Here is a 20,874-nt window from a genome sequence, read left to right as displayed (position 1 = left end):
GTGGGTGTATTATTGACATGTCAAAGTCTAGACACTGAATATAAGACGAACGCGTTTTTTCAGATGTATTTCCAAGGAAGAAACATCGTCTTATATTCGGGTCAATATGGTAATGAGATTTAGTTGACATGTAGTTACTAAGTTACTTATAGTTAGCAGAATGTCTAAAGTGGACCATCGAAATAAAGTGTAACCCCATAATCTACTACTGTCAACGTGGCCCTTTTGAAAACAATGGAATATTTCACTCCACCCAAATAGCACTTAAGACACTCTTTGCAAGCCTTCATAGAGATTTAAGAGGACTCTTGTGGGAAATTTAAAAACATACATCAGGTTTACTATATTTTGATTAAAATCAACATTTTGTTGTTCAGATATATAGTCCCATTGTTTCCCACAGGATTTTGAGAGACTATGGTGGGTGGACATCAGACTGGGGCCATGGTTCTTGAAAGAAAATATTTAGATTAATTGCATTGATCCGGTTAGCTCAGAGGACAAACCTATTCAGCGACCAAATAGAACAGCCTAAAGATGTCTGCATTGATGTTTACCTGGACCTTATAGTGGTCTCAAACCTCTTTTTACTGCGTTTATTCATTTAAATTTCTACTGTAATTTTTTAATTTGAATTTCTCCTGTTATACAAATGCACTGTAAAAATAAGTATAATAATTTTATTTTACAGTAGCAAAATTACAATACTATTTGTCTTAATTCCTTCAATTACAAGAGTTAAAACCTTGCAGGGGAGAAAACTGCAGGGAGACCCATCCATTTCTGTCACAGCAGATTTACAACATCATTATCAATATAATGAAATGCTGTAATCGTCTGTTATCACCCCACTGTCATCACAAAGTTTGAAATTACAAAAAAAAAAAAAATTCATGTTCAACTTAACACATTCTCAAATGGAGTTTGCAGCATTAACTGTGAACTGAGCTGCTCTCTGAAACACTGGATCATGAGCAGCATAGCGTAAATGAACACACACAATGCCACGTTTCGTTCGGACTCTGAAACACAAAGCACAACAGACTATATACTTATGCTTACTACATACTTAATTGCACAGTCTTTTGCAATTTGATAAATCACAAATTATTTTGAATGTCACATTAGCCTTTCAGTCTTCTCTGTCCAAGTGTCTCGGTGTGCATGAGAGCGAGACAGAGCAAAGTAGTTCTGTAGCATTCTACTTCCACTCCCTAGTCCTTGAAGACACACTGGATGTGCCAAGCTTTTTCACTCTTATATGCTTTCATTTTTCCCAGCAGCTTTCATGGTGTCGAAAAGTAAGCTATTTTGTGCATACTGTGACACTGATTCAGGTTAGCAACACGTTAGAGCAAAAATAAAAAAAATTAATACAAAATAAATACACGAGTGTGCATAATAGCATCCTGTGCTTTTTCTCAAGTAAGCCACAAAAAACCTCACAAAGTCCCAATGTGGACACAGACAGCTTCCACAGCATGCAATTCAGTAGACAGTTCAAGTCTCAAGTAGGGCTGATTGAGACAATTTCATGATTCAATTCAATTTGATATAGATTCATTTGGATATATGCAATCAGGTACAGACAGTTCCGTTCATGTCAATATTTTTTCCAAAGAGAGTAAAAAAAAAAAAAATTAAAAAACGCAACGAATGCTGTAAACTATAAAATAAACCATATCAGTTGGCATATTACTATATTGAAGAGATATGCAAACAAACAAACAAACACATTTAAACTGCACAAAGCAGTTTTTTAGAATAATAAAAGAAAATTATAACTATCATAACTTGTTTTCATGATTGATTTATTCAAATATACATTAAATACTGAAGAACAGGTTAAGTAAAAATAACAACTACGTAATCTAGTGCACACACTTAGAAAAACAACCTTTGAGTTAATTTTTCTAGTCAACTATCAAATTTTTGGACACTGTCTTTCCTGAGATAAATGGGACTTAATACTTTATATTTTGATGTCTTTCCGTGGTTGAATCAATTAAAATCTAAATTTTCAACCCAGCCCAAGAGTTTAGTAAATGTCAATAGTTGGGAAAGAGATCGGATGTGTATAACACATATTTCATACTTGTGATACAATTGCGTGGCCTACAAAACCCTCTGTAGCACACAAAAAGAATGTCCAGCTCTGAGCAATGCTAAAATATAATGCATATGCTCATAAACTCAAGAGTAGATCACTGGTTTCTCCAGACTTCTTGTCAGTGGTCCATGATTTCCTTTCATCTTTTATAATCTTTGTTAATCTTCAGTTTGTGTGTTCCAGGTAATTGTAGTGCAGAACTGTGCTAGACAGACTACGACTAGAAAATGATATAGGCCTAAATTATTGTCTAATAATGACTGATGACGCATAATAGTATAATTCACTCATCTTGCGAGATTACATTTTTTCTAAAAACTTGCAGACCTATACACTAGTTAAAAAAAAAAAAACTTTTAAAAAAGTTTAAAAAAGACTTTAAGACCAAAACACGGGAGGAAAAAAAAAAAAAAAAAAATTCTAACGTAGAACGGTTTAGTACTTGCTTAACACATGCCCTGACAATACTGGATTCCAATATTAGATGGATATTGAAAATTTAATTCAGATGTTGAATCATTTAAATGCCAATACTGGCTGATAGAGAAAAATTGAATATAATGCATAACAAACAGAACAAGTTTTTCATATACTACTTCAGGGGCATTCAAAAAGAGGTAGGCCTAATTCTTTAAAATTGTTGTTCAAGATGACAACCAACATCTTCCTCAGAGACGTGCCATGCTGACGAACTACATCTCTCACTTGGCTAAATGCAAACTAACAGCCTAAACAATCTAAAACTGAAGTGTAACATCTCCCAACAAACTCAAGTTAAAAGAACTTTCCAGGCAAACTTGTTACACAGAAGTTGTCAACACCATGAAGCAATACTAAGATTAGCACCTGCGGGAATAAAACTAAGCACTGCTATTCAAAAGACTCTTCAAACGCCATCGGTCCACACTTGCAATTAATAAATACAGTTGTGAAGCAGTGAACCCAGGGGACCATAAGGGCCCCCCTACACTTCTGCCTGTATTAAAAGAGCGTTTTGAGTCATGTCTTATATGGCTTCTTCCATCCTCCTTTTGAAACAGCCCATCTCCTACCTAAGCTGGTTAGGGGTTCCCTTATCTCTTTGAAACTCTCTCTCGCCCCATCCTCCTGCTTCACTTTCAGTGCTTTGGGGGAGCTGGGAGAGCTGCTGAGGGAAGGGGAAAGAGGTGTTATTCACAGAAAAACAAACAAGACATTAGGAGTTCAATATACCAAGTATGCAACAACGGCAATGTCGCAAAAACACCAACAAGTGAGAGATAATAACGCACATACACATGACCTGTAATCAACTTTTGCCATGATTTATACACAGAATGAGTGAAAAACAAAGAGGACACTGTAAATTAAAGTACTGGAGTGGTCCACTGTATTTTGCATATTGCATTATCCAAATCAGTTACACTAGTACTCACAGTAGCTACTGTATTTTTTAGCGTTACTTTACAAATCTGATATCTAAACTGTTTCGAGCTGACGGTTTTTATTATTCATGCTTGCCTCCACTTATGTCATATATCTCAAAGAAAAAACTTAAAATATTACAGAAGCACCAAACCACAGAAAAAAAAGAGACAGATTTTGAAGCATTTGGAGACACCTGTGTGACCCTGTTTCTATTAGGCATTAAGGCACATTTTCAGTGATCAAATCAAAAGTGGTCAGCCAAGACACGCTGTTTACACTGATGTTCTTTCTTTTTTTTTGGATTTAGTCTTAGTCCAGGACCAAACGTCTAGAATATTTTTAGTCAAGGTTTAGTTGATTATAAAACTCTGGAAATGTTCGACTAATTTTAGTCAATTAAAAATTTAGACATTTAGTCATGTAGCATAATAGTTAAACTGATAATTAGGGTTGGGTACCGAAACCCGGTACCAATATGGCACCGGTACCTATAGGCCCTTTCGCACCGCAGGAACCTTGTCATAGTACCCAAACTAATTGTGGAACTACCCACTTTTTGGCGTGTTCGCACCGCAGGAACTAGGAACTCTTTTAGTTCCAGGAACTCCGTTTGGAGGAACTAATTCGCTCCTACTTCGGAGTAGGGTCTAAAACAGTTCCATAGGAACTATCGTGGCGTAAGTGTACGCTGATTGGCTAAACACGTACGAAAACGCCCTCACCCACCATGATTTAAAACGCTGTGTAAACATCGCATCAACTTATATTTCGCAAGAATGGAGAACAGCAATAGATGGACGAACGTTGAAGTGCAGGCACTTTTGAACATTTTGAACTCCTTTCCGAACTTTCAATCGCTTGACGTATACGTTGACATTCCATGTCCATTATTGTGAACCCCGCAAGACACAACAACACAGCTCCGATCACAGCGTCCTCCATCCTCCTGTTGTTAACGCTGTTGTTCTTTGTTTTCGTTGTTGAACGCCACGCACAAACGATGTCGCTGTCGACCAGCTTACGTCACTTTTTAGGACCCACTGTTGGTGCGAATGCAACCCTTTAAATGGTACTGGGAAATAGTTCGCGCAAAATCGTCCAAGTACTTTAGTACTGTACTTTTAGTTCTGGAACTAAAGCGGTGCGAAAGGGGCTTATGTAACTGGTATGTACTAGAACCGAATCAGAACGCAGATTTCGGTGCCTCATTTCGGTGCCATGGCCGAGCAATTGATTGAAATATTTGTCCTTTGTTTCTCCAAAACGAATGTAAGAAGCATAATCGCCGGCATCCCACGTGAAAAATAATTTCCCGACTGACAAAATGCACGTGAACTCAAGTCGGAAAGCTCTAATAATACAAGTCCAACAAATCTTTGTAGTAACACGAGTGTGCCATTTCCACATCCCGACTTAAAAGCACAACTCGGGAAATGAGAGCATCCGAGGAGCGTGTGAATGCAGAAATTACACTTGCTCTGACGGCAGCAGGTGGCCCTCTATTAACTAGCTAAGCTAAACATGCTTAAATTAAAATGCCTAAAGCTAAAATTCTCTTGTATTCACGTTTTTAAACCTGTTGTCCAACAAAAGAGAACATTATAACCTTTTTAGTCCACAACACCTGTTAAATGCTTGCTTTTGTGATCTGATGTAGCTTCTTGTCACAGAATGAGGCAGAAAATATGTTCCATAGGCTACTAATACATAGATTGGCAATTGGTATTTTCCTAATAATTAAGTATATTTATAATCAGAGATGGCTTGAATAACACAGATAAACTATACATTGTCGTAGTCGAGTGTTTATTGTATTTGTTTTATCATTCAAAACGCTTATATCTTGTTTACTCAGTTACATCTATAGCAATGCATTTGTCCATATTGGGGATTTCCTGGAGCTTCATGAGTTTTGCTACTTCTGTGACTGGATATGTGGATTTTTTTTGTGCGAGGGCGCCCTCTGGCATCCAATATGAATAAAAAAGACATCATGTGTTTAGTGCTAATGGCCAATCCAATTATTAATTGGTCATTTTTATTTATTTTTTATTATTTTTAAGTATCGGTTCAGGCACCGTTTAAGCACTGGTACCGTTTTAAAAGTATCGATTTGGCACCGGTATCGAAAAAACCCCAAACGGTACCCAACCCTACTGATAATCAGACAAAACTCAAAAGCTTCTCTCAAAAACTAAAACACTGACATTTTGCAATATTATAATAATAATTCCAAATTAAATTCATGTTCTTCTATTAAGACAACAACAAAAAAGTCTTTGTATTGTGGCACAGAGGTTGCATAAGCGCGTTCATTCAGCAACCTTAAATCACTGATAAGTTTCAATGGCAGATTTAGTCTCAGCGAACAGCAAAACATTTTATTTTTTTATACTACATTTTATTCTTGACTTTTTCGTTGGTGATATGTCATAGTTGGTGTTTAATGATGTCAAGGTTGGATTGCCCTGAATAAGCTACATGACAGATATTAACGTATATCAGCAAAAGACAAAACAACCTCGAAAATTTGCCCTTGGTTCCTAATGGGGATGTAAATTTTAGCAAATTCGGTAACACTTTGTTTACGGTCAGGCTTACAGATCATGTGGGTAGGGTACTTTTTACTGTGTGTGCGCATGGCCATCAGCCACCACCAAAGACCTGTTCTGACCCAGGAAAAACCCTGTTACACATTATATGTAGTTTCACATTTCACAGACGAGAATCCATAAAACACATTATTAAACTGTTTTCCAAGGCTGCATGATCTATTAAACCCATTTGAAAATCATAATTAATCATAATTGTGAATTCACAAAAACTACGATTTAATTAAATAATTACAGTGGGGAAAATAATTATTTGATCCCCTGCTGATTTTGTAAGTTTGCCCACTTAAAAAAAAAAAAAAAAGGGTATCAAATTAAAAATCCAGAAAAAAACAAAGCAGCATGCAAATGTAAAAAAAAAAAAAAGATTAAAATTTTAGTAAGTCAAATAAGTATTTGATCCCCAAGCAAAACATGACTTAGTACTTGATGGAGAAACCCTTGTTGGCAATCACAGAGGTCAGATGTTTCTTGTAGCTGGTCACCAGGTTTGCACACATCTCAGGAGGGATTTTGGTCCACTCCTCTTTACAGATCCTCTCTAAATCATTAAGGTTTCTTGGCTGTCTCTTGGAAACTCAAAGTTTCAGCTCCCTCCACAGATTTTCTATAGGATTAAGGTACGCAATATCGCATTCATAATCAAAGACGAATCGCATTCGATTATGAACGCGGTTTAGCGTAGCTTGTCAGTGAACTATGGCTCTGTGTATTAACTGCCGCTCCATCTGAAAGCAGGTGATGGCGATTAAATGCTAATCACGAAACCAGCTTTACTGATGAGATGCGCATGATAATCGAATTCGATTAATTGCACAGCCCTAGGTAGCGGTAGGTTTTCCTCTGTTTTCGTCAAACAAGCTGTGGTTCATGCAGTCAATCAATCACCTTTAACTGACGCAGTTTGGGAGTGAGGAATGTCGCAATTTTGTAGAGCAGGTGAATTCCATTGGTGCCAAACTTTTCACCGACATCAGTTCGGCCAGACGTTGCACACAAATTGATGCAATTTCAGTGAGAATGCAGTCAGTCATGGCTGCCTCGCAGTGGTTTCCACGGCAGGACTAGAGACGCACTCAAGGCTGTATTGTCTGTTTCCAAGTCACTGGTTGCATCTTTGAATGGCTTCAAAAATGTCACGGGGTTTAAAACAAGGGTTTTAAGAATATGTTTTTATTAAAAATATTTTTTCTGGTAATTTTATAAGAGCAATATAAAATTACCAGATTTAGTCCTACACTTATTCAATTATATTTGTTCCCCACTAAATAATGTTATTTCCTAAATGTTTTGATTTAAAAAAAAAAAAAATATATATATATATATATATATATATATATATATATATATATATATATATATATGCACTCATGATTTTTCTAGAATAACTTTTGCTGCTGAATTATCCACTAACCTAGTATATAATAGTATGCTTGTCACAGATTATATAATTTTTTATTTGTTATTTTTCTTTAAAATGAAGTTGTCTGTATTTAGTAGATTGTGTGACCTGATCATCAACAGATTGATGATCAGGTCACCACACTGAAATTCTACAATGATTAAAAAAAAATAAATTAAAAAATATCGGCCGATACTCAGACTTTTTGGTATCGGATCAGATATGTTCCGAAAAAATGGCACCGGTGCATCCCTAATATGTTCCTTGAAAACAGCATCTCTGGTGCTTAAGGTTTTTGTTTAATTTTTTTTTTCTTAAATCATGGCCATGCTATACTTATTCATATACCTTTTTTTTGTGGTAATGTGCTATATATAAATACACAGAAGTTGGGGTCAAACCTTATCAAGCGATTAATTTGCGTTAAAAAAAAATAACGCGTTAAAGTTTTTTGATTAAATCGCATGCGTTAACATTGACACCCCTATCTATCTATCTATATCACGGTTCGATACGATTTTGGTACAATGAAAAAAAAAAAAAAAAAAACCTACTATGCTCAGTTTCTTTTCATTTATTTTGAACAGACAGTAGTGCAAATTACAATTTTTTCCATCTAGATGTGAAAACACTAAATATTATTACATGTTATATATATAAAATCTGTTTTGTTTTCATTGTGAGTGTACACAAATAAAAGCAGACCTTTATACAGTGATTATTAATAAGACAATAAGTGTTTACAGTTGATTCTGCTGGTATAAGGAAACAGTTGAAGTGATCGCGCCGGAGCGTACACACACACACACAAAACACATCAGTTCCAGCATTGCTAACTTGACAGCGCAGTTGGTACTTTTTCAAAATAAAATACAGTGAGCCAAACATCAGCGCACCCTCCTCTGTGTCACCACTGGAACACGACTGAAGTACAAAGCCTATCATTTACATAATAAATATTAGTTTAGCATTCAGATACGTTACATCGCAAATATGGAAATATTCTGGAATATTTGGATTTGTGCCGACTGAGAGTGGTAGGATACACGGGTACAAAGCTCCATTTCGCAAACAGTGTGCAAGCCTATAAAATATACTCCCTTGTCAGTCAATGTGAGAGACACGTTCAGAATCAGCACATGGTCACTGGCTAGTGGGCTTTGTTTTCAAGTGCGCAACTCATGGCATTCGCTGTTCTTCTGCTGGCGGTTTATCAAGCAGCATTGCATTACTGCGGGCGCCCCCTTCTGGGTTGGGGGTGAATTGCCTGTATTCATCGTAAGGCCTCATGCACCGAACCGTTCGGGACAAATACATGTACCGTGCCACCCCTAATATATATATATATAGTGTTTCCCCTAGGTTTATGGCTTTGGGGGGGGCGGCGGCTTTGCACAAATGAAATACTACGCAAATGAAACTTGGATATATTTTAGAGTAGTCAATGTGCAGCTTGTATAGCAGTGCAAATTTACTGTCCTCTAAATATAACTCAGCATATAGCCATAATTGTCTAAATAACTGGCAACAAAAATGAGTACACCCTACGTGAATGTCTCAAAACTGTGTCCAAAGTGTCAATATTTTGTAGGGGCATCATTGTTATCTAGCACTGCCTTAATCCTCCTGGGCATGGAATTCACCAGACCTGCACAGGTTGTTGCTGGCATCCTCTTCCACTCCTCTATAATGACATCACGGACAGGGCTGCAGCGATTCGTCGACGTCATCGATTACATCAATTATGAAAATATGCAGCTTTTTCCCAACCGCATTCTTGCATTCAAAGTCGCACCTTTAGCCATGCCCATCGCGCGAGCCTGCAGTTATCCCTACTTAAGACTGTTTTTCTGCCACGTTTAACACAAAACAAGACTCTAGAGCAGAAGGTAAAGGCTAGTATGCAACACTTCATAGAGTTGCGTTCATAGAGCATTTTATTATTATACGACCATCAGAACCGCATATAAATATAGCCAAACTGACGCCTTTACATTGTCAAGAATCCCAACCGCATTCTCGCATTCAAAGCTGCGCTGAATGAACGGAACATCAAGTTGCGGGACATCATGACAGGTTTAATTCACCCACAGTGGGCCGCAGAGACAGAGGAGGAGAAATTATTCGCGTTCATCTTAAGATCCACTGGAGCTGCCGTCAGTGCGAGTTGAGACGCGCGCACCAAACGCGCTCTCTGCACTCGCTAACAAAGCATTTAAAGTCGTTGTTAGTTGTTTAACTGTGATGGATTGGACAAGCCTCGCCTGGGCTCATTTATTTAAAAACAGGCTGTCAACTGTGATAAAACTTCCCGGTGTTATGATGGCCGTTTTTTATTCTGTCGCTCTAGTGTCCTGAATGCGGTTATGACTTCAGCTGTTCATTCATACAGATATTCAAGCAGATGTTTTAATCTGCTGAATAAATAAAACATTTCAAGTCTCTCACCTGTAAGCAACTGCTGTCAGTCCCAAACAGTAACTGTGAATGCAGCCATAAAGTGCATTTCTATTGATTGTATTGCATCACTGCCCTGTTATTTTCTTTTTCTTTTTTTTTCTTGCTTTCCTTTTCTTTAATTTTTGTTTTGTATTAATTATTTATTTTTTCTCTTATTTTTTATTTATTATTTTCTTCCTTTCATTTGTATTTTTTATTAATTATTTATTATTTCTTTATCTTTTCTTGTTATTTTTTACTTTATTTTCTTTTCTTTGTTATTTATTTTTTGTGAAGTATTAATTATGAGAAAATGTTTGAATAAAATATTAAAAGATTAATAGCAGAAAGTTACTGTTATTATTTATTGATAGTTTAACTAAAGAATTAATCAACTGATAAGAAAATAATAAATAGATTAATTGAAAAAAATAATTGATAGATTAGTCGACAATAAAAATAATCGTTAGCTGCAGCCCTAATCACGGAGCTGTTGGATGATAGACACATGGTGAATGCCCCACATGTGCTCCATAGGATTCAGGTCTGGAGACATACTTGGCCACTCCATCACCTTCACCTTCAGCTTCATCAGCAAGGCAGTTGTTATCTTGGCAGTGTGTTTGGGGTCGTTATGTTGGAAAACTGCCATTCGGCCCAGTTTCTGAAGGGAGGGCATCATATTCTGCTTCAAAATGTCACAGTACATGTTGGAATCCATGTTTCCCCTCAATGAACCGCAGCTCCCCAGTACCAGCAGCACTCATGCAGCCCCAGAACATGAAGCTACCACCACCATGCTTGACTGTAGGCAAGTCACAGTTTTCTTGGTACTCCTCACCAGGATGTCACCACACATGCTGGACACCATCTGAGCCTCATCAGATCAGCCTCATCTATCTTAGTCTCATCAGACCACAGGACATGGTTCCAGTAATTAATGCTCTTGGACAGGTTGTGTTCAGCAAACTGTTTGCAGGCTTTTTGTAAGCCAGCTTCAGAAGAGGCTTCCTTCTGGGATGACGGCCATGCAAGCCGACTTGTTGCAATGTGCGGCGTATGGTCTGAGCACTGACAAGTTGACCTTCCACTTCTACAACCTCTAAAGCAATGCTGGCAGCACTCATGCATCTGTTTTTCGAAGCCAGCTTCTGCACCTGAAGCACAGCACAAGGATCTAACATCTTTGATCGACCCTTGCGAGGCCTGTTTCGAGTGGAACCAGTCTTGGAAAACCTCTGTATGACACTGGCCACTGTACTGTAACTCAGTTTTAGGTCGTTACTGATCTTCTTATAGCCTCGGCCATCTGGAGAGCAACAATTCTAATTATCAAATCCTCAGAGACTTCTTTGCCAAGAGGTGCCATGTTGAACATCCAGTGGTCAGTATGAGAGAATTGTACTCAAATCACCAAATTTTAACTGCTGTAATATAAGATACACAAATTTGTATAGTCCTGTCAAGCAGACAAACACATGAACATGATGAATAGGACATGTGGCTTTGCATGGTTAAACGACGTACAGCTGTTATCACTTAGGCTGTACTCACTTTTGTTGCCAGCTTTTTTGACAGTAATGGCTGTATGTTGAGTTATTTTCAGAGGACAGTAAATCTTTACTGCTATACAAGTTGCACATTGACTACTCTAAAATATATCCAAGTTTCATTTCTATAGAATTGTTCCTTGAGAAGATATACTAAAATGGTTGCCGAAATGTGAGGGGTGTACTCACTTTTGTGAGATACGGTGTATGCATGCATGTATGCATATACATATATATATATACATATACATATACACACACACATATATATATATATATATATATATATATATATATATATATATATATATATATATATATATATATATATATTTTAGGGGTGTCGTTTGATAAGGTTTGACCCCAACTTTATCCCGACATCGCAGCACGGAAGCTTATCTATCATTGTGTGATGAGGGTACAGCGAACCAGTGTTGCCAGGGCAGCGGCACAAGTGGGCTATTTTGAAAATACAGTCGCGGGAAAAAATTACAGAGCCGTGGGTTGCGTTTTTTTGGGCTACTTTTATAATGGAGAGGCGGTTGTAACATCACAAATAACGTGAGTTTCAGCCAGAGCATACATGTTAAGGCTTTTACACAGCAGAAATAAACATGACAACAGACACTATAGATTATATTAGATAATAAACACACGATTGCGATAGATATGGTCTGTATGTGATTTTCTTTAGGTGAATGTGTACATCTGAAATGTCAATGCAACGATATAAAAGGCTATAAATAGCATATTTTAACAAGCAAATTCCACATGTGATCGTAAAAGAAAATATTACAAACACTCAGTGGTTTAAAGTGAGTTCTGAGTAAAATTTTACTATTAATCTCATAAATTGTCTTATAAAGCTTGATGCTAATATTAGCTCTAATGCACCTGCAGAACAGGTCCAATTCTTCTTCATAATGCATTTTGTCAATACTTCACATAAGGTCGCAAGAAATGTTTTGTTGTATTTATTTAGAAATGCTTTTGATAATAGTTGGGTAAATGTATACTGGGATTGAAGTGATGTGGCTTGGTAAACGTTTTATTGCCAGTTTATAGGCTGATAATGGCTGAATAAAAACAAAAGAATAATGATAAAAGAATAATAAGGATTATGTCTCATACCTGGCGGAAGTGTGAAAGGTTCTGTTTCCTTAAACTAGTTTGTCATGCATTTTTTTTCCCAACACATTTACAGGTAAATCCTAGTATTTTAAATTTGCGATTAATCATGATTAATTACAGTCCATGACTGTGGTTAATGCGATTACATTTTTAATCGATTGACAGCACATATACACATACATACATACATATATGGTGGGCCGTTATCGGCGTTAACGTGCTGCGTTAACGTGAGACTCTTATCGGGCGATAAAAAAAAATATCGCCGTTAATCTATTCTCAAAGTTGGGTTGGGAGCTGGGTCTATACTACGCAAGCTATGATGACTTTCACCTTGATATTTTAGCGTGGATGTATACCTAGCCGAATTGCACTGTAGGGGGCGAGAACGAGTCTTCGAACCTGTGTGTGTGTCTACTGTGAAATTACCACATCAAACGTGACGTGCTAACATGGATGCAGCTATGAAGCCGCCGGGGTTGCTTCAGGGGAAATGTATTTTTAAGAAGCTTCCCAATGGAAATCGGCAAGTCATTTCTGTCTCTACTTTACATGGTCGCGCTCTCTGTATCGCGTGCACAGCGGAGTTCCACCCCGGTTCACACACACACACAGAAACAAACAAAAACAAACGTAAGCGCACACACAAGTGAGCACACTCACACTCCTATTTGTAAATATTAAGCCGCAAAACGTCTATTTAAATATGACTTCTGTGTGTCTCTGTGTTAATGTATGGCGCAGACGCGCGGGTTTGTTCACTACTCATACAGAAGACCGCGTGACGCTTGCGGCGATATTAACGTCTATCGTCTCACTAAATGAGGACATAAATACATGAACAACATCTCCAGAACTGCTCTGAGAGTCACTTCATGAGCATTCGAGCGTTTCATTTGAGAAAAACTATCCTCACGGCAACCCGTCAAAATAAAAGTTCGGTTTCACTTGAAGACATTGGGCAGAACGTAATAGGCTACTACTACTAAAACTATTAAAACCTTATCTTTAAGGAATATTCATACAATGGCTTCAATGCTATTATCAATATTAAATTCTTGATGACTGCTAGTTGTTTACTACTAGTAGTGAACTTATTCTGATCTACTTGGCAGAATTCAAATGAGCCATTTTAATCTAGATTAATTCCAAGATTACAGTGAGATTAATCTAGATTAAAAAATTAATCTATGCCCACCACTAACATATATATATATATGTGTCGGGATGCACGATGTTATCAGACCGATATCGGAATCGGCCAATAATGGATTTAAATGTACATATCGGCATCGGCCCAATATGACAAATTATGCTGATATGTCTTGCTGATAAGAGGAATACATGAACTCACATGTGCTCAGGATGTGCTAGCGATTAGATCACGTCAGCAGTGTGGCTCATTCTTGAAGCAAAGTTTTGCCTGAATGGTGATTAGATTCACTGTTTTGGATTGCTGCATTTAAACTGAGAATGCAAGTACAGAATGATGCGTTTGGTGCATGATAGAGTAAACAGTAATAGCACCTGCAGTCGCAGCAGCTGCAGCCTCCCCCGGTTCCTAATGCCCCTTCGGTAAGGAGTTTTACTTCCATAGGGGGCACTGTTGGCCTACTTCTAATAAAATGAAAGTAAAATACACAAATAACATTGTGCGACATTTAGACTGCTTCTGATTAAATAAATTAGTGATTGATGTCATAAAATCATGAGTATGTTTTGATTTAAAAGGTCAGAAGCTATAGCTTACATTTATAAAAAAAACCAAAAAAAAAAAAACCATAACACTTGTAAATCAAATAATTTTAAATACATTGATTTATTCATTAAGGTGTAATGTGTTATATTTTTTAAACAAATAATTTGCTAATAATTTCCACACAGGAGAGACTTGGTGTTATTTCCAAACAAAAAGGAAATATATCGTTATCGGCAATCAGCAAAAATGAGTTGAAAAATATTGGCATATTGCCAAAAATCCAATACCGTGCTTCCCTATGCATGAGTGTTATAACACTATCAAAAGGAGGACATTTGGATTTCCCCCTTTCTTTAAAAGGAATGCTTATTTTGTGGTTAATTTTAATATATATATATATATATATATATATATTTTTTTTTTTTTTTTTTTTTTTAAATGAAAAACACATCAATAAAACAAAGACAAACTCACTTACATTAAACATAGAAAGTCTGCCAAATATGCTTTTCACATTGACACTAAATCCTCTGCCAACACCTTGTCAGTCATCTGTCCTTACTCTACTCACATGATAAGTTTGTTTGTTTATTTTCTTCGTAATGCCATTCAAGCATCTAAGGCTATATTCATGGCAAGAACCAGTTAATCCATACACAAGTCAATCCATACACAAGTCTGTCGTACACAATTTTGAATCTTTAGAATCTTCAATTCACCTAAGCTGCATGTCTTTGGGCTGTGGGAGGAAACCAGAGTAAACCCACGCTTACACAGGGAGAACACAAGCTCCACACAATAAGGCCTCCCGTCTCACATGATAAGTGAAATCTGACTCCTATATAAATTGTAGCATCCAAATGAACTACATAGCTTTTATCTCTATAAAAATGCAAACCAACAGTTTGCAATGAGCAAGTAATGTATTTGGTGTATGTTCGAACATTGTGTAACACTGATAACACAGACTACCCTATTGTCATTGTTTAACATTTATAATAATTTATTAGACAAAGCTGTTTCGCAAAGACAGTAAACTAATGAAGTCCAAGAATGTGAGCTCCAATTTGTCTGCGCCAAAGCGCTGGCGTTCTGAGTGCTATCAAAATAAAAGTACTGCTTTACACTTAACAGCCAAGCAGAATAACTTATTGGCCAGTGCTGATAAATTGAAAAATGTCAAATCGGCCAATATATCAGCTAATAAATAGAAAAAATTTTTATTTTATTTTTATTTTTTTTTGCAGTGATGCAGCACTGATCCTGCATAGAAATGCACATAACACTGGTTTATACGGTTTTACTTCACAAAAAAAAAAAAAAAAAAAAAAGACTGACGAAAAGTAGGAAGAATGTTATTACCATCAAGGCCTAACGTTTAGGATGGCTTGGGATAAAGTTTTCCAATTATCTAAGGACTTCCAATTATCTAACAACAGAAATTCAATCAAGTACATGACATTTTACAGCATGTCACGATGCGATAGGATTCCACTGACAAGCAATTTTATCTATTCACACCTAGGGATGCAGCGATTAACCGGTTTTACGATTAACCGCGCTTTAAAACGTCACGGTTAATTAATCGTAAAGGCTCTGCTACACCGAGTGTTTCTGTTGCACGGAATGGAACTGTTGAAACTTGCGCAAAACGAAAACAAAGTTACACTAGCGGTGCACCATCTTAAAATGCCGTGCTTATCAGAGACATGGAGGCTACTAGATTAACCAGGGCTCGCAAAATCGCTAGTCCGACGTCCCGGGGCTATTGTGTTTTCCAGTCGGGCTACCAAAATGTATCACTGCCTGCCCGACGGCTCCTTAAATACAGATCTCCCGCGGGTTCTTAAAAACTCTGAAAGTGAGTTGTATCAAAATTAAGGCCATAAAAGTTTTAAATACGTTAAATGGTGTAAGAAATGTCCTAATTATAATTTTAAGAGTTGGGGACTGAAAGACATGAGTCGCGATACGGCAGGATTAAACTTCAAAAGGCAATGATGTCATTGAATAAATATGAGCGCTGCACGTTTCAAGTCAAAACATGGCGCGGATGTCTTTATGTGAATGTATCTGAAGGAACCGACTGTCCTCAGAAACGTGTCATTGGCATTTTAATTTCATTTTACCTATAATTCCTGATAAAGCAGCATTTATGAGCGGAGCTGCTTTGTGTACAGCGTTTCCATGGAAACCGCAATATTTCAGCGCTCTAAAGCGCCACCTCGTGGCAGAGAATGAATACAACGCTGTTGTATAAGATTTTTGTTTTGTGAAAACCTGTATCTGAACTGTAAATCATGTAATTTTATGGCTCAAAACTGTGTTACCATAGACATTGTCCAACCCGCTCATTCTGTGTTCATTTTACTTGTGCAGCTCTTAAAATGGGTCATAAATTGCCTTAAATATATTTTTAAAAATTCTGCAGATACCCTGTAAATAGTGAAATAAAATTCCTTCCTTCATATTTGAAAATATTTTTGATTGACATTTAAACTCCTATCTGATTTTCTATATTAAAAAAAAAAATAATAATAATAAAATAGTAATTTTTTAATTTGGGCTAGTTAAATTAATTTTCGGGCTACCAAAATCTAAAGAGTACCTGCCCGAAGGGCTACCAGGATCCTTTATTTCCACCAGAGAAATGACTGAAGTCGATAGTGTCCTCCTAAATGTTTGTGTGGGCAGCTCGATCTCGATCTCGATCTCACAAACCAAAATAATAGATATTTTCTCAGGCCATATGTAAAATCAGATGAATAAAGGTTATTAAAATGAATAAGTATGGATCACAGTTGATTACAATAATAGTTTAGTTTATTCCCCTCATTAGTAGCAGTGCCCTCTGTGGGATAAAGTTAATATTAGTCTTATATTTTATCATCATTTTATATTTAGATTTATCATCCCTGTTATAGTATTATTCATAAGTCAATTTATTCTTTCCAAGTTCTGTACCGAAATGTAGAAAGAATATACAAAATGAAAACACCAAATACATTTGTGATCTATTTCCATTCGTTATTTTCAAAAGGGAAATACTGACATGGATGTTTACAGAGCAGAGGTCACGTTTTTTAATTCCAATAGGAGAGATGTACTTTTTTTGTGCTGTATTATTGGTTACGGTGTTATTTCTGTTTCAAAAGGTAGCAATCAATAACACTTTAATATCTAAAGAGTGTTTCTGATTTTATGTTGTGAAATGAATACATGCATAATAATCGTAATAATCGTGTAACCGTGATTATTCCTCAGACTATAATCGTACCAACAAAATCTATAATCGTTGCATCCCTATTCACACCACATAACAAGGTTACGTCACGCAACAAAATTAATCACAAATCACAGCCAATCAGAAGAGCATGTGGGCAGGCACTTTCTCTCTGCTAGCACTCTGTTGTCTCATACTCTCAATGAAATGGATAAGTACATAATCAAATTGATGCAACTATTTCTCCATCTGTTTATCTGAAGATGAGATAAACAAAATACTTGCAGAAGACACAACGGAGCGCACCCACTTCATTCAAAAAGATAAGAGCGCTTACCAGAAATACTGACACACAGACTAAATTACATCACTCTTATACAACAAAATACTTTGTGCCATGGGCGCCCAAACACTACGAAGCCCAAATTTTAATAAAGGGGCACAATGACAGTGTGGATGGATGTCAGTGTTACCCAGCTAATTACTGTTCACAGCCCCATGCCAAAATGCGTTTTTCAAAGATTTGTGTAAAGAATTCTGGAAGTCGGATTTGATTTTTCGGAATTTCTGAAATGTGTACATAAGGTAGATGCTATTTTTCTGGAAAAATTAAAAAAAAAAAAGTTATTCCACATCTCCAGCATTCTCCTTCAAACTGTGTTAATTTACGTCAAACCACATTTATTTCTACAGAGCATCACAGTACATCAGCGATCATTTGAACAGGGTATTTGTGAAATTCTTTAGTTGTTGGAAAATTTCTAACTGAACAATAACATTGTGCGTAGGGCTGCAACTAACGATTATTTTAATAATCGATTAATCTGTCGATTATTTTTTCGATTAATCGATGAATCGGATTTTTAAAAAAAAGAAAAAAGAAAAGCATTCATTTCCAACCCTTTATTCAAAAACAGAACTAAAATCTTTAGAAAGTGCACCAACATGTTGCTCCTTGAACATCCCTGAGCTGTTATAATAATAATAAAATAAAATAAAATAAAAATGGACTAACACAAAAAACATACACATGTATGCTTTACATCTGCCAAATATATAGACTTTTGGGTGCAAAAATTAAATAATTTAACAACACTGCGTCGTTAGCGTTGGTATTGTATCAGACACTTGCACTTAACATTATATGAAAATCAAGCTCAAATGGAGTTAATAATGTTTTTGACCAGAGAATGACGGAGATGGAGTGTTTTGTCTGTCATTAGAACGGCTGTAACTGTTATCTGAAGCAGCAAGTGCATTATGCTTTCATCAACTTTTACAGGTTATATAACTTTGATTGTAGCTATATGGGCGCTTAGTTTTTCTTGTTGTTTAATACACTTGGCCAAAATCTCAAATTAAGCGCTTATGCACATAATGCACAGGATATTTAAAACGTATATAGACAGCAAATAACTAATTCTTCTCCACTCTTCAAACACACAAAAACATTATCCTTTACTGACATAGTGTTTGAGTAAAGAAAACGCTGTACTATTCAAACACCAATTATTTATTCACCCTTGCATTGCGAAAAAGCAGAGATCGCATCTTCTCCAGGCTGTGCGCGCGTCAATCTGAACGGAGGCGGGTGAAGTTACGAGGTCTCGCTGAGAGCTCGATGATCCAATGGCGTTACGAAGTTTTACTGACAAGTTATTTTAATGCTTATCATTGGTTTACTATTTTAAAACTCTCTGATTTAAAATAATAAAACGAATTATAAGCGACTCAAGTTTGGATAATTTTTCACAGCACCTGACTGGGCTAGGGTATGGCAACTGCCATACTCTGCCATACGCAAACGCCGCCCCTGCTCCCACACCTTGGATGACTTGGGTCGCACGGATTTCTCTGCCTCCGCCATGTATCTTTCCTCTACCTCCGCTCGTTTTTTTTTTTTTTACTTTTTTTTTTTTATGAGGCGCCAAACTCTGCTACCATCCGTGCGCGAGAGACCGAGTGTGTTCACTCCGCTCCACGCTCAACTAAAGTTTTTTTTTTTTAATAATCAAACGTCTCCGCGTCGCGACACAACGAATCAATTATGAAATTCGTTGCCAACGCTTTTAGTAATCGATTTTTATCGATTTAATCGATTCGTTGTTGCAGCCCTAATTGTGCGACATGACTAATCTCAACTAAACACACACAGTGTGCACAAGATGAGGTAGTTATCTGTGATATGACTTTGAGGTAGAGGTCTGCGCGGGACTGTTTTTTGAGTCCCGCTCCCGCGAGGTTATATCCCACACCCACCCGCTCCTGCGATATATTTACTCTTTGTTCACCCGCTGTCCGCTTTGAATAATTTTCTTCCCGACTGTTCCCGCTAAATTTAGATCTCGTTTCCAGAATCTCACATTTAAATTTCCTCTACTGAAAGAAAGACAGATAGGCTAACAAATAAAAGTGTAGCCTGCACAAAATTGTATTTGTTATTTTATTCGTCTTGTCAAGAGTCTTTTATTGACAGCAAAATGTTAAACTAATTTTGTGTCCTAAGACACGAAATTCGTTTAATATTTTGCTGCCAACACAGTAGGAAAAAAAGTGTCACAGAGAAAATAAAAATTTACAAAAATTGTATTCCTTATTTTTATTTGTCTTGTCAGGATACAATTCGTTTAACCTTTACAACACAATAGGAACAAGTGTCGCAGAGGGAAACAAAATGTAGGTTGTACAAAAATGGCCTATTATAATTTTATTCGTCTTGTCAAAATACTAAATTCATTTAACATCTTGCTGTAAACACAGTAGCCTAGGAAAAGTGTCGTGGAAGAAAAATAAATAAATAAATTCGACATCTGTCATTTAAAATTATAGGCCAAGCAAAATATAAACAAAACCGAGTTGAGTGTTCTTCAAGGACAGCGCATCCACACTTTGCTCTATCTTTATTCTGCTCTGTCACTCATCGACAACCTGCCTGTTCTGTCTGCGGGCCGTATATTCACCACTGGTAGGCTAGCCTGCTCTGAGCATCGTCATGCACATGCTGCGCACAGACACTCGCAAATAAAACGAAGCACTGGTTCATGCTGCAGTGCGTGCATAACAGTCGAGTGCAGGCTGTACCGGTTCTTGAATAAAGCACAGATACGCTGTTCTGAAAAGACGTCGGGAACGGGATATTGTTAGACCGCGGGTCCCGTTCAAACTGCACCAGAGTTACTGACCGCAACCGCGTTTTATTACTCCGCGTCACAAGAAATCTGGTCGGGTCCCGCGGTTCGCGGAACAAGCACCGCTGCACGTATGCGTGCCAAACAGACAGAGAGCAATGAAATAGGAGCGC

The 20,874-nt window shown here is 37.0% G+C and overlaps 1 protein-coding gene across 4 annotated transcripts in view; it reads right to left on the bottom strand.

Moving 5' to 3' along the window:
- Positions 1-20,874, bottom strand: part of scaf8 (SR-related CTD-associated factor 8) — an 82,067-nt gene that overhangs the window by 55,831 nt on the left and 5,362 nt on the right. Inside the window, exon 3 of one of the 4 annotated variants that reach the window (XM_058748374.1) lies at positions 3,163-3,257. The exons of 2 other annotated variants lie outside the window; for them this stretch is intronic. The gene's annotated coding sequence lies outside the window, so the exon portion shown is untranslated. The remainder of the gene's footprint in view (positions 1-3,162; positions 3,258-20,874) is intronic. One more of the 4 variants, XM_058748375.1, reaches the window with a different exon arrangement.

This window comes from Onychostoma macrolepis, chromosome 17, assembly GCF_012432095.1.
Source record: "Onychostoma macrolepis isolate SWU-2019 chromosome 17, ASM1243209v1, whole genome shotgun sequence".
Lineage (NCBI taxonomy): Eukaryota > Metazoa > Chordata > Actinopteri > Cypriniformes > Cyprinidae > Onychostoma > Onychostoma macrolepis.
This window is presented reverse-complemented; position numbering and strand designations above follow the sequence as displayed.